Source organism: Anser cygnoides, chromosome 8, assembly GCF_040182565.1.
Source record: "Anser cygnoides isolate HZ-2024a breed goose chromosome 8, Taihu_goose_T2T_genome, whole genome shotgun sequence".
NCBI classification, from domain to species: Eukaryota; Metazoa; Chordata; class Aves; order Anseriformes; family Anatidae; genus Anser; species Anser cygnoides.
The window spans coordinates 22,246,599-22,252,839 of NC_089880.1; positions in this window are offsets into that span (position 1 = coordinate 22,246,599).

Here is a 6,241-nt window from a genome sequence, read left to right on the forward strand (position 1 = left end):
AGCTGCGTGCAAGGCAAGGCACCTGGGAGGGAGGCATGCTGCCCTCATCTCCAGGATGGGGCTTGGAAAGCCGCGACGCAGAAGTCTCAGGAATGATTGCAGGTACCTGCCTCTACACGAGCTCGTTTCAACAGCGCGCTGAAAAGCAGCCGACACCTTCCTGGAATATATAATGGGAGAATATCAAAGAAAAGTAGGGGAGCAATCTTGCCTCTATTCACTTTACTGCTGAAAGCATTGCTATGGATGTTATTTCCAGCTCGGGTGTCCAGAATTAAGGAGGACACAGAAATTCTGCAAAGGAAGGCCATGCATGCAGTCCGGGTATCAGAAAACAAGCTCCAGTACAAGACTGGGGGTGCACAAACAGCTCAGCTTGCGGGAGAGAAGACTGAGGGATGCCCTGATCTCAGCGAGAACAGTTCTTGACAGTTCAGCAGCCTCAGTCTTGCAGAGAAGTGCACAACAAGATCTGAAAGCTGAAGCAGAAGTTGGAAAAACTCAGCTTGGAAACAACACGGAAGATCCTAGCAGGAGATGCTGGAAGAACTGACTACAGGAGGCAGCACGCTTATTGATTTCACAGCAAATTCGTGTATGGGAAACATGTAATCCAGTTTCTGGGAGAGGCCCCATAGTTCTGGTGTGCACAAGAGGCGCAGGTGACCCCTTTGCACCCAGGGGTGCTTCTGCCACCCCTGGGGACACCAGGACTGCCCGTGCTGGCCTCGAGATGTTCATGGCATTTCCACCTCTGCGCTGCAGGGAAGTTAAGTGACTCCTGCCCCTACCAGGCTGGGGGCTGTGACGGTGTGACACCCAATTTCCCTGCCAGGGTGCTGGGCAGCGGGGCACCCAGCCCGCACGGCATCCTCTGGACACGTCTCACCAAGCATTTGTGTGAAAAAATGCCCTGGATCAAAAGCAGTGTTTCCTCCTTGTGCGTTTTCTTTTAATTTATTAATAAGAAAGTATATCTGTTTTGCTGAAATGAAAAAGTTTGGAAGTTTGGTGTGTTATTTCCCTGCCTCGTCTCCCATCTCTTCCCGTGACTTGTTCCTGCTCCGGAGCGGAGCAGACGGCTGGTGGGTGGGGGCTGCCTTCTGACTTTTCCCTTTCGATCTGGAATGGGGCCAAACTTCCTCAACTTTGGAAAAGTGACAAGAGGGAAAAAAAGAAGTACTAATTCTGGTGATCTGGAATGTCAGAATAAGAAAAACAGTAGGTTTTTTTTCTTGGTTTATTTTTTTCAAAGAAGCAAATGAGGGGAGCAAAAGGAAAATCCGTGAACGATTAGATGGACAAAATGTGGATGGGCAAAAGAGAGAGAGGGTGGGTGGAAAGACCTCAGGCTCAAGTTTTGAAATCTGAAACAAGTTGAGGAAAAGCTTTCATTGGAACCAAGCAAAATGGGGACAAGACTGGGATTTTTGATTTTTTTTATTTGTCTCCTGTTTGGGTGCCAGCTAGAGCCTCAGTGGGGGCACGTCACTGGGGTGGTGCTGCTGCTTCTTTTTGGGAAGTGCTTCACTAGGGAGGTCCAGGACCTGCTCAAGGCAGCCGTGGGTGAGAGGAAGGCCCGGGCAGCCTGAAGGAGGTGGCTCACCACAACTGGGCTCTGCACAAGGGTTTCTGGGTCTGCGCAGGCAGGGAAATGAGTCTGTGATGAGAAGAGGAAACTTTGAGGAAGAATTAGAGAGGGAATAAGCAGAGTATGTCAGAGCTGACTCTGAAAGCGAGGGAATAAGCAGGAGGAAGGAGAGGTTCTCGTGCGTGACGGCAGTTGTGATGTGGCTGGCAGAGCAGGGGCCTGGTGGGATGCTGTGCCACGGAAATACCGTCGGGAAACCGCGCGGAGGCACCGCGGCAGGGGCACCGCGGGGAGGAGCGGCGTGCCAGCCGCCCCCGTGCAGGCGTGCCGAGGGGAGAAGCGAGAAGTGTTCTGGAGATGACAGCAAAGGAACGAGGTCGTCTGAGGGGAAGGGTGCCCTGGAGCAAAGCCAGGGCTGATCCAAATGCCCCCTCGTGCCTGGGAATCATGAGAATGTCACCAAAAGAGATGGGGAGCGAGGAGCAGTTGCAGATATTTACCATTGCTCCTGGTTCTGCAGGTCCTGGGTCTACGTCCCCCGGTGCAAGAGCCACCGTGGCAGCCATGAAGAGCTTTCACGTGGGGACGAGGACCTGGCGCCCATCTCAGGGCGTGTGAGGTTCCACAGCAGCAGGAAAAAAAAAAAGAGCTGAACAAGTTTAGAAGCTGAGCTCATTTCTATTCATCATTAATTGCAATGCAGATCAGTGGATGCACACGTGATGGGCTTAAACCTTAAAGCTCAAACGCAGGGTTTTTGAAAACTTAGTGACTCATTAATAACAGACAGGCTTGTGTGTGGAATATCATTAGGTAAATGAGTTACGGAGCGCCAGGAGGAGCTGCCACGACCTGTGCCTCGGCCAGGGGCCCCCGGGCTGCAGCTCGCCCTGGGCAGAGGGGCGGCCGAGCAGCTGCAGGTGCGCGCAGGCTCCGAATCCCCCGCCGCAGGACAAGCAGCTACTTACACTGCGTCGTTCCGAGCACAAAATGCTGAAAGACGGGGAAGAGCAAGTAGAAATAAGACATTTTCTGACAGGTGGAAATCCCTATTTGCTAAGTTTTGTTGAAGGCGCAAGGCGAGAATCATTACGTATTTAGTCAAACATACCACAAATGAAGCAGAAAATAATTGTCTCTGTGGGCACACACCCATGCCACGGTGCCTTCTGCAGAGAGGGCAGGGAGGGCTGCCCGTGCCCTGCATATCAGTGGGGTGAACCCTTCTAGGGGGGCAAACATGCTCAAATGAGCAGTGAAGCTTCCAAGGGCAAAAACTGAGAAATGTGTGTGCATCCACTAGAAGTCAGCAATACTGCCTAAAACCCACTCCTCAACCCCCCCGGAACTACACGCGTGTGGGGTTACTTGCCTTCAGGCGCTGAAGAAGGCAGTTGCAACGTGGTTTAATGTCTTTCTCCAAAACCTAGTGGGATGTGAGCAGCGGGCGATGGGCGTTTGGGCAAGGGGCTGCCTCCTGCACTGGAGGGGAAGCATCAAGCGGTCGCCTGGGGCTGGGAAAAGGCAAAAAACATCTCCAAAATCACCACTCCAAGGGAACGCATGGTGCTACAGCTGAAGGAATTAATCAGGAGCCTATAGCAAACACTGCTTCACATTTAGGATATAAAAAAGAATAATAACACACAACACCGTTTGTCTTTAAACAAACACCAGGTAACACATTCCCAACAATTATATCCAGATGCACCACTTGAGAACCTCTCCTAATTGTGAAATTAGAAACATTTTTACTGCAAATGCCAAGGGATGACATGTAGGGAGATATTCACCCGGTGCCATTCCACGCTCTTTGCCACAGTTGAGTTCCACTTTCCTTTAAAGGTTGTCATTTACATTAAAAAAAAATAAATAAATCGGCTGCCAAGTAGGCAAAGCATTCCCTGTAACAGACCCAGCCTGGGGGGGTTCTCAGGTATCTGGTTGGGCTGGGGCTGGCTGGAAAGGGAACACGGCACTGAACTCAAACAATGGGTTACTTTGATGAACTCTCCGCAGGAAAAAATCCCACTTCTACAGGGTACAGTAAAAATGTAGCATAATACAGAAAATCTGGGAGTTATTGAAAGGATAAGGAATTTCAGATGGAGCTAATTCTGTGTCTGTCATTGAAAAGCCAGCTTAAGGAGGGAGATGCTTTGGTTTACATTATTTAAATGCAGCTGCAACACGTGAGCACTGCTCTGTGAAAGCCCCGCATGACAGGCGCGTTCTCAGGAAAAGGAAGAAAAATCACTGTGAAATGAAGGGCATTTTCTTCAGCGAATAAACTGTGAAGAGACGAGCTTAAATCTAACTTCAACAAGATCTTTAATATGCTGTTTGGGTGTTTTAAGGGGATGAGAATGCCCTTTGATATTAGTCCTGCTCCTGAGATATTTCACACAGTAATTGCCTTCGTCTTTAAGGTACGATGTATTGAAACTATGGTGACTGCTGTTTTAAATTGGGCAATGGCTCCGGGAAAGCAGAACGGGAGACCCAGGCAAGAGCTGCAGCGAGTGCGGCAGGCACTTCAGAATGAACTTTAAAAGGTCAAAATTTGGTCTAGCAGAATTACCTGTACCGGCTCCGAGCTGAGCTAAGACGGCTTTGTTGCCAATTTAGATAAAATAGAAGCAATAATTAGAATGTCTAGCCTCCAGGATATAAAGCAGATCTACAGAGATTTATGAAAACAATATACTGTTTGGCAATATCCATTCCGAAATCTATGGCCGGCGTTTCCTCAGGAGAGCAGCGCTGCAGTCCGAAATTGCCTGGCATCGCGCAGGCAGATGAGCGAGCGCCGAGGGCAGAGCCGCGGTGACAGGGACGCTGCCAGCGCGCTGGGGGACGCTGCCAGCGGGGCTGGGATGTCGGCCGGCGCTGGGAGAGCTCGGCACAGCCAAATGCAAAATACCAAGGGTCTGGCACATCCACAGCTGGCTTTGCAGAGCCTGCCTAGCACAAGCCCTGTCCTGTCGCCTGCACCGCAGCAAAAGGGATTAAAGCAGGCGGTGGAGTATTCCTTCCTTAGGAAATCTGCAGTTGCTTAAGCCAAGAGAGAAAGCACTGCGGGGTGTCCTTGGGGAGCAGCCCTGCTCCAGGCTGGGTGGGAGCACGGGGTGCTCGGGCTGGTCCCTCTGTAACCACAGTCACCTGCAGCTGCTTCTGTCAGCACCTGAACCTGGTCTCCCACACTCCACAGGTGAGCAGGCTGCACAGAGGGGTTCCCTTAAAAGACTTGACTTCGGGAGGTGCTAGGCACTGTGTTTCCCACAGCAAAACATGTGTGTAAGTGTCTGAAACTCTGCTGGGGTCCTGACACTCCTGTGCTGGAGTTGTAGGCCAAGCGCTCTGCCGTGGCTCTGTCCTGCTGCTCAGCACCTCGCAGAACCAAGCCCGCAGCGACCAGCAGAAAAGAATGAAGGCAGGAAGACAGCCCAAGCACCCAGCGATGGCATGGAGGTGGCCAGACCTTCGCCCACACACCTCCACCGTGCGATCCAGGGCCCGCAGGTCAGTGCCAGCTCCTCGGTCCGTTCCTGCTCGGCTGCAAGTGGCCGTCAGGCCCTGCTGTCGCTTGTGGGCTGTGACCATGGGACACCCTGGGGGAGTGCCGCGCTGAGAGCGGCTGGGCCCCGAGCAACTCGCAGGTAGCCCACTGGTATACATGGCAGACAAGGAATGCATGGTTAGAAATCGAAGAAAAACCTGCATCAGAATTACAGGAGAGAGCTAAGATACGAGAAATAAGAAAACAGCCCATAAACGTGGGCAGAACCGTGACCTATTCATTTAATCTGCCAAAAATACAAACACGCCAGATCCACATGAAGGTGAGCAGGTGACAAAGCGATGCATACCTGTAATACACAGTATATGCTTGAATTGTGCATTTTAAACATCCTCTATGGGGACAGCTTTGCTCTAGTCACGCCGCAGTGTTTGTGCATTAATATTTTTATTTAAAAGCAGGAACAGAAGGGCAGAGGAATTGGGGAATAAATTCGAGTCCTGCAGCAACTGAAGGCTGAGCTGGGCCGACTCCAGGGTGGCTTGGGCTGGAGATATATATTCTAGCTTAGTTTCAGTAATGATAATGAAGAAATTGGGGATTCTTGTGCAGGAAGCAGAGGATTTATGAGAGAGCAGCTGGAGAGGCCAAGAGCAAAGGATAAACACGGAGATGGTAAAAGAGTATCTGACAAAACTCAACCCACATACTGTAAATCTGCAGGTCCAGACACAGCACGCTGGAGAATTTAAAAAGAAATCTCTGAAGACCATCTTGAAAAATAATCTTCCCTTCATCATGAGAGTTATCTGGGGCCTGGGAAAGGCCAAATGTGCATCCCATTACAGGAAAGATTGAGAAGATGGAGCAGGAGTCTGCCGCCCACCTCCCCGCAGCTCTGGCAGGCAAGTTTCAAACTGATTTTTTTTCTCATCCCTGGTCTCCTCCTTCCCTGCTTCTCCTTGTTACTGTCTCACTGAGCTGGCAGCCTCTGCCCAGGGCTCCACACAGCTGCGGGGAGCTCAGGGATCAGGAAGCCTGCTTGCAGCAGGCGCTTTTTTCCTGCATACACAAATATGCTTCAGATCTTCCAGTGTGTCAGGAGCAGGTTATGTCTGCACTCCACCTTT